The 9,300-nt window shown below is 44.2% G+C and overlaps 1 protein-coding gene across 1 annotated transcript in view; it reads right to left on the reverse strand.

Annotated features, from left to right (window-relative positions):
* LOC128689999 (anti-lipopolysaccharide factor) overlaps positions 1-8,300 on the reverse strand; it is a 94,841-nt gene extending 86,541 nt beyond the window's left edge. Inside the window, exon 1 of the mRNA XM_053778474.2 lies at positions 8,199-8,300. The gene's annotated coding sequence lies outside the window, so the exon portion shown is untranslated. The remainder of the gene's footprint in view (positions 1-8,198) is intronic.
* Positions 8,301-9,300: the final 1,000 nt, after the last annotated feature.

The following is a 9,300-nucleotide window of genomic DNA, read 5'->3' on the forward strand; positions in this document are numbered from 1 at the left end:
ATAATCACCACCACCACCATCACCACCACTATCATAATCACCACCACCACCATCATAATCACCACCACCACCATCACCACCACCATCATAATCACCACCACCACCATCATAATCACCACCACCACCATCACCACCACCATCATAATCACCACCACCACCATCACCACCACCATCATAATCACCACCATCACCATCATAATCACCACCACCACCATCACCACCACCACCATCATAATCACCACCATCACCACCACCATCATAATCACCACCACCACCATCACCACCACCATCATAATCACCACCACTACCATCACCACCACCATCATAATCACCACCACCACCATCACCACCACTATCATAATCACCACCACCAACATCATAATCACCACCACTACCATCACCACCACCATCATAATCACCACCACCACCATCACCACCACTATCATAATCACCACCACCACCATCATAATCACCACCACCACCATCACCACCACCATCACCACCACCATCATAATCATCACCACCACCATCATAATCACCACCATCACCATCATAATCACCTCCACCACCATCACCACCACCATCATAATCACCACCATCACCACCACCATCATAATCACCACCACCACCACCACCATCATAATCACCACCTACTACCACTACCACTATCACCACCATTACCATCACCACCACTACCGCCATCATCATCACCACCACCACGACCACTACCATCATCACCACCACCATCACCACCACCATCACCACCACCACCATCACCACCACCACCACCACCACCCTCACCGCCACCACCATCACATCCCACCACCACTACCACCATCATAATCATCACCACCACCGTCACCACCACCATCATAATCACCACCACCACCATCACCACCACCATCATAATCACCACCAACTACCACTACCACTATCACCACCACTACCATCACCACCACCACCACCACCACCACTACCATCATCACCACCACCACCACCACCACCACCACCACCACTACCATCATCACCACCACCACCACCACCACTACCATCACCACCACCACCACCACCACCACCACCACCACCACTACCATCATCACCATCACCACCACCACCACCACCACCACCACCACCATCAACACCATCACCACCATCACCACCACCACCACCACCACTACCATCATCACCACCACCACCACCACCACCACCACCACTACCATCATCACCACCACCACCACCACCACTACCATCACCACCACCACCACCACCACCACCACCACTACCATCATCACCACCACCACCACCACCACCACCACCACCACTACCATCATCACCATCACCACCACCACCACCACCACCACCACTACCATCATCACCATCACCACCATCACCACCACCACCACCACCACTACCATCACCACCACCACCACCACCACCACCACCACTACCATCATCACCACCACCACCACCACCACCACCACCACCACCACTACCATCATCACCATCACCACCATCACCACCACCACCACCACCACTACCATCATCACCACCACCACCACCACCACCACCACCACCACCAATAAAAACATCACTCTCCCACTTACGAATTATGTACACTGATGGATGTGAACGAGAGTGTACTGTCAGAGAACTTTTACCACCTCGACGGTTAACAACTATAGAATCTACGTTGAGGTGAACTACTACACTGCGAACTGAATTGTTAGTTATCCTAACTTATGATACCAAGCTTCACTATTTAAATATTATTAGTACTATGTCCTCAGGACGACTCTCGATTCACAATATGACCACCAACATGGTCCCTGGAAACCCAGGTTGATGTTAAAAAAAAAAACAGAAAAAGGAATTAGTAAACAATTCTTAAGGATTCCATTACACTATGAATAACTCTTACTTGTAAAGGTTTGTAAATTAGCCAAGAAAAAACCGTGAAGAAAAATACAGAATAAAGTTTTTGTAAAGCTGTGTCAAGAATTAGTAATAATGCTAAAAGAACGTAAAAAATACATGTGAATGTCATATATATACATTCAGAAGCATGAGAAGTTCAACAACTGTGAATTGTAGATAAATACCTTCACGGAGAAGCTTGTTATGGTAAATAAACTAAATGGTGTAGTAGTCAGGATCAGTCTTAGTTACAAGTACTTCTGACAGCGTGGCATACCTGGGTCAGTGCCCCCGCGGCCCTAGCATGACCAGGCCTAGCGGTGGATCAGGGCCTGATCAACCAGACTGTAATTGCCGGCCGCACGCAAACCGACGTACGAACCACTGTCCGTCTAGTCAGGTACTAACTTTAGTTGTCTGTCCAGCTCCCTCTTGAAGACAGATAGTGGCTTATTAGAAACCCCCTTATGTATGCTAGGAGGCACTTGAACAGTCTTGGACCCCAGACACTTAATTTATTGTGTTGCTCTTAGTTTACTCAGGACACCCCTGCTTTTCACTGCGGGAATGTTGCATCGCCTGCCGAGTCTTTGGCTTTCGTAGGGAGTGATTTCAGTGTGAAGATTTGGGACTAGGATTTTCCAAGTGTATATTATGTTGCATTTTTCTCATCTGTGTTCCAAGGAGTACAGGTCTTCAACCGTTACCAGTAATTGAGGTGCTTCATAGTACTTATACGTGTAGTGAAAGTTCTCAGTATATTCTCCAGGTCTACAATTTAGAAGCCTTGGAAGGGGCCGTTATTGTACAATAGTACTCCATCCTAGAGAAAACAAGATTTGAGAAGAATCATCATTGGCAAAGCATCTCTAATTTTGAGTCTACCTGGAGAGCATTCTGGGGGGTGTTAGCCCCCGGAATCCTATCATTTTCCTAGTAGATGTGGTAGAGACGCTGGTGGGAACTTTGAAAGTGAGATTCTCTGACATTATCACTTCCAGGTCCTTCTCATTAGGTTTTCGCTTTATTATGTGGCTGGAATTTGTTTTTAATCCGATCCAGTTTTTATTTCCTCGTGTTATCGACAGCAGAGTAATTAAGATTTGTCTTCAATGAACTTCATATTGTTTTCTGAAGCCTGTTCTGAAGTCTGTATGGAGATATACAGTGTCCTCAATAGATGGCACTGTCATGCAAATTCTGGTATCATCAGCAAAGGAGGACACGATGTTGTGGCTTAAATCTCTGTCTGTGTCAGATATGAGGATGAGGAAAAGAGGAATAGGATAGGAGCGAGTACTGTACCTTGTCGAACAGAACTGTTCACTGTAACCGCCTCTGACTTTACTCTGTTTACTATTACTCTTTGCCTCTGTTTGTTATGAAGTTATAGATTCACATACCCACTTTTTCTGCTATTCCTTTATGATGCATTTTGTGTGTTATTACACGTTATAATAATAATAATAATAATAATAATAATAATAATAATAATAATAATAATAATAATAATAATAATAATAATAATAATAATAATAATAATGCCTTTATTTCTACAAGTACCTGTGACCATGGTCCCTCTCCATGGAATATTTAAGGCAGGTGATGAACACAGAGTTCCATGAGTCTGGGCCTGGACTTTTTCGAAGTCCTGTGGTATTAGGATTATATCAGAAATTTTTGACTTAACCAAATTTTGAGTTTCGGTCATAAAAAATCATTTAAATGATCACCCACTAGTCTGATTAACGGCTCAATAAACGCTGAGTCTTACTGAGTCTTACCGAGTCTTACTGAGTCTTACTGAGTCTTACTGAGTCTTACCGAGTCTTACTGAGTCTTACCGAGTCTTACTGAGTCTTACTGAGTCTTACTGAGTCTTACTGGGTCTTACCGAGTCTTACTGAGTCTTACTGAGTCTTACCGAGTCTTACTGAGTCTTACTGAGTCTTACCGAGTCTTACTGAGTCTTACTGAGTCTTACTGAGTCTTACCGAGTCTTACTGAGTCTTACTGAGTCTTACTGAGTCTTACTGAGTCTTACTGAGTCTTACCGAGTCTTACTGAGTCTTACTGAGTCTTACTGAGTCTTACTGAGTCTTACCGAGTCTTACTGAGTCTTACTGAGTCTTACTGAGTCTTACTGAGTCTTACCGAGTCTTACTGAGTCTTACTGAGTCTTACTGAGTCTTACTGAGTCTTACTGAGTCTTACCGAGTCTTACTGAGTCTTACCGAGTCTTACTGAGTCTTACCGAGTCTTACTGAGTCTTACTGAGTCTTACCGAGTCTTACTGAGTCTTACTGAGTCTTACCGAGTCTTACCGAGTCTTACTGAGTCTTACTGAGTCTTACTGAGTCTTACCGAGTCTTACTGAGTCTTACTGAGTCTTACTGAGTCTTACTGAGTCTTACCGAGTCTTACTGAGTCTTACTGAGTCTTACCGAGTCTTACTGAGTCTTACCGAGTCTTACTGAGTCTTACTGAGTCTTACTGAGTCTTACTGAGTCTTACTGAGTCTTACCGAGTCTTACTGAGTCTTACCGAGTCTTAGTGAGTCTTACTGAGTCTTACTGAGTCTTACTGAGTCTTACCGAGTCTTACTGAGTCTTACCGAGTCTTACTGAGTCTTACCGAGTCTTACTGAGTCTTACTGAGTCTTACTGAGTCTTACTGAGTCTTACTGAGTCTTACCGAGTCTTACTGAGTCTTACTGAGTCTTACCGAGTCTTACTGAGTCTTACTGAGTCTTACCGAGTCTTACTGAGTCTTACTGAGTCTTACTGAGTCTTACTGAGTCTTACCGAGTCTTACTGAGTCTTACTGAGTCTTACCGAGTCTTACTGAGTCTTACTGAGTCTTACCGAGTCTTACTGAGTCTTACTGAGTCTTACTGAGTCTTACTGAGTCTTACTGAGTCTTACCGAGTCTTACTGAGTCTTACTGAGTCTTACCGAGTCTTACTGAGTCTTACTGAGTCTTACCGAGTCTTACTGAGTCTTACTGAGTCTTACTGAGTCTTACTGACTCTTACCGAGTCTTACTGAGTCTTACTGAGTCTTACTGAGTCTTACTGAGTCTTAAAGAGTCTTAAAGAGTCTTACTGAGTCTTACTGAGTCTTACCGAGTCTTACTGAGTCTTACTGAGTCTTACTGAGTCTTACTGAGTCTTACCGAGTCTTACTGAGTCTTACTGAGTCTTACTGAGTCTTACCGAGTCTTACTGAGTCTTACCGAGTCTTACTGATCCTTACTGAGTCTTACTGAGTCTTACTGAGTCTTACTGAGTCTTACTGAGTCTTACCGAGTCTTACTGAGTCTTACCGAGTCTTACTGAGTCTTACCGAGTCTTACTGATCCTTACTGAGTCTTACTGAGTCTTACCGAGTCTTACTGAGTCTTACTGAGTCTTACTGAGTCTTACCGAGTCTTACTGAGTCTTACCGAGTCTTACTGATCCTTACTGAGTCTTACTGAGTCTTACCGAGTCTTACTGAGTCTTACTGAGTCTTACTGAGTCTTACTGAGTCTTACCGAGTCTTACTGAGTCTTACTGAGTCTTACTGAGTCTTACCGAGTCTTACTGAGTCTTACTGAGTCTTACCGAGTCTTACTGATCCTTACTGAGTCTTACTGAGTCTTACTGAGTCTTACCGAGTCTTACTGATCCTTACTGAGTCTTACTGAGTCTTACCGAGTCTTACCGAGTCTTACTGAGTCTTACTGAGTCTTACCGAGTCTTACTGAGTCTTACCGAGTCTTACTGAGTCTTACTGAGTCTTACCGAGTCTTACTGAGTCTTACTGAGTCTTACTGAGTCTTACTGAGTCTTACCGAGTCTTACTGAGTCTTACTGAGTCTTACCGAGTCTTACTGAGTCTTACTGAGTCTTACTGAGTCTTACTGAGTCTTACTGAGTCTTACTGAGTCTTACTGAGTCTTACCGAGTCTTACTGAGTCTTACTGAGTCTTACTGAGTCTTACTGAGTCTTACCGAGTCTTACTGAGTCTTACTGAGTCTTACCGAGTCTTACTGAGTCTTACTGAGTCTTACTGAGTCTTACTGAGTCTTACCGAGTCTTACTGAGTCTTACTGAGTCTTACTGAGTCTTACTGAGTCTTACTGAGTCTTACCGAGTCTTACTGAGTCTTACCGAGTCTTACTGAGTCTTACTGAGTCTTACTGAGTCTTACTGAGTCTTACCGAGTCTTACTGAGTCTTACTGAGTCTTACCGAGTCTTACTGAGTCTTACTGAGTCTTACTGAGTCTTACCGAGTCTTACCGAGTCTTACCGAGTCTTACTGAGTCTTACTGAGTCTTACTGAGTCTTACCGAGTCTTACTGAGTCTTACTGAGTCTTACTGAGTCTTACTGAGTCTTACTGAGTCTTACCGAGTCTTACTGAGTCTTACTGAGTCTTACCGAGTCTTACTGAGTCTTACTGAGTCTTCAGTATCTCAATCATTTCTTTGTTGTCTTCTGTGTACGGCTCATCTCCCTTAAGCAAGGGCCCGATATTGGATGTAGTTTTAGCCCTAAATTTGGAACAAGAAAATACATTTTTTTTCAGTTTCATTTATTGTTTCAAGTTCTTCCCGTGTTTCTTGGCTCCTATATGATTTTTTAAGCTTAATTTCTATATTTGTTTTATTTCTCTAGCCAGTACCTCCTCCGTATTTCAGATGGACTGGCCCTTTTGAGTAGCTTGTGTTTCTTCGTCTTCACCTTGTAGAGGGAGAACGTCTCCCTATTTCTAGTTTACACTTTCTCTTCTTTTTTTTCTTTTTTCCTTGAGTATACCACAAGTGCCACAGAGTTAATTCTTTCTAGGTAAAGTTTTTGATCCGTGTTGTTTAGGGTATCTTCCTAGATGATTATCACGCTAAATGTGGCCACGCCTTGGAGGGATTGGTACCAAACCTGAACACGAAAATCACTCCCTATGAAAGCAAAAGACTCGGCAGGAGATGCAACATTTCCTCAGTGAAAAGCAGGGGCGCCACGAGTACACTGAGAGACAACACAATAAGTGTCCGGGGCCCAAGACTGTTCAACTGCCTCCCAGCATACATAAGGGGGATTACCAATAGACCCCTGGCTGTCTTCAAGAAGGCACTGGACAGGCACCTAAAGTTACTACCTGACCAACCGGGCTGTGGTTCATACGTCAGCTTGCGTGCGGCCAGCAGTAACAGCCTGGTTGATCAGACCCTGATCCACCATGAGGCCTGGTCTCACACCGGGCCGCGGGGGCGTTTACCCCCGCAACCCTCTCCAAGTAAACTCCAGGTAAACCCCAGTACACAGTGTACTTAATTATCCCCTTTTTGTGGAATATATACAATATAAAAACCTATGTGGTCAGCCACGGTATCTTATTAATGAAATTAAATACTGGATATACTAAGCAAATGTTCTAAATATGCTTGCACTAGATAAGACAATTTTAAGATATAAATCCAGATATATACCTGCTAATTCTTTTGGGGCCTAATTTCTAGGCCTTTTGTGTAGCCATATGTTCTTGCGTTACCGTTCACAGGATCACTTTGGGATACATAATAAACTAGCGGCTTCAGCTGCATAATCTAAAGTTTTCATTCGCATCCCGGCACACAAACCTAGCTGAGGCTTGTCACTCACACCCCCAGACGCACACCTCAGGCTGAGGCTTGTCACTCACACCCCCAGACGCACACCTCAGGCTGAGGCTTGTCACTCACACCCCCAGACGCACACCTCAGGCAGGCCTACACTAAAACCCAGGGAAGCAAACCTAACTGAAGCTGGTCCGTGTAAGATATACAAATACACAGATAAACACGATAGGGTCAATATTTGAAATAAAGGACAAAAACAATGAGAAAAACACAAATGAAAATCAGAAAATTCCATAAGCCAATCACAAGATTTAATTGCTTCAGTGTAAGGGTAGTAAAATAAAATATAATAATGAAAATAGCAATAAAACTATTGTGGATATGAGTTGAACTATAATGACTGCCATAACATTCACACACCTCAGTAGCCACGTCATGGTGCTGCCGGAGCTGGACTCTGGATGCAAACATCTGCATCCAACATTCTTTTTGTCTATGGTTTAAATTTGATGGCGGCCTATTTCCCTAACGCTATATAACCCCCGCGGGTTTTGCATTTTCCCATTATTTAATCTGCATAAACACTGACACACGTTAGTGGTCAGCAACCAGGACCGGGTGACCAGACACGCATAACAACACCTCTGAAAAGACGACGTTAGTGTCTGGGGAAGCTATGTACCTCTTAGTGAAGCTGCGTGTAGGATTCTTGGTGAAGCTGCGTGTAGGATTCTTGACGAGCGAGGAGGAGCGACTGGTAGGAGGGCTGTCTCACTCGCGTTATATGCTCCATCCTACGAAAATTATACATCCTTTAGTCCATTTAGGGGTTAAAATAATACTGCTTGTTGTTCGCAGATGGTCGACAGTCTTTGTCAACATTACTTAATTATCGCCCTACGGGAACTTATCTGTAGGAAGGTCTGGAATTTTTAGGGAGACGTTTTCAGTTTTTATACAGCTGCTGTTGTTGACATTCATGAAAGTGCTAAGCCACAGGTGCACTTAGAGTTGAAACTTCTATGGTGAACAGAAGAGCATTTATAATATCAATGTATGTGCTTGTATGTGCGAGAGGAAGCGGAGTCTTGATAATACAATGACATTTGATAAACCAATGTGGGATTCCGGTAGTCACACTGTCCTCCAGTCCTTGTGTACTCAACAGTGGTACGGTACACAAGGTCTGGACTCAGTGTCACTGCCCTACAGTCCTTGTGTACTCAACAGTGGTACGGTACACAAGGTCAGCACTCAGTGTCACTGCCCTACAGTCCTTGTGTACTCAACAGTGGTACGGTACACAAGGTCAGCACTCAGTGTCACTGCCCTACAGTCCTTGTGTACTCAACAGTGGTACGGTACACAAGGTCACGACTCAGTGCCACTGCCCTACAGTCCTTGTGTACTCAACAGTGGTACACAAGGTCAGGACTCAGTGTCACTCCCCTACAGTCCTTGTGTACTCAACAGTGGTATGGTGCACTAGGTCAGGACTCAGTGTCACTGCCCTACAGTCCTTGTGTACTCAACAGTTGTAAGGTACACAAGGTCAGGGCTCAGTGTCACTCCCCTACAGTCCTTGTGTACTCAACAGTGGTATGGTGCACTAGGTCAGGACTCAGTGTCACTGCCCTACAGTCCTTGTGTACTCAACAGTGGTACGGTACACAAGGTCTGGACTCAGTGTCACTGCCCTACAGTCCTTGTGTACTCAACAGTGGTACGGTACACAAGGTCAGGACTCAGTGTCACTGCCCTACAGTCCTTGTGTACTCAACAGT

This window comes from Cherax quadricarinatus, chromosome 25 (genome assembly GCF_038502225.1).
Source record: "Cherax quadricarinatus isolate ZL_2023a chromosome 25, ASM3850222v1, whole genome shotgun sequence".
Classification (NCBI taxonomy): domain Eukaryota; kingdom Metazoa; phylum Arthropoda; class Malacostraca; order Decapoda; family Parastacidae; genus Cherax; species Cherax quadricarinatus.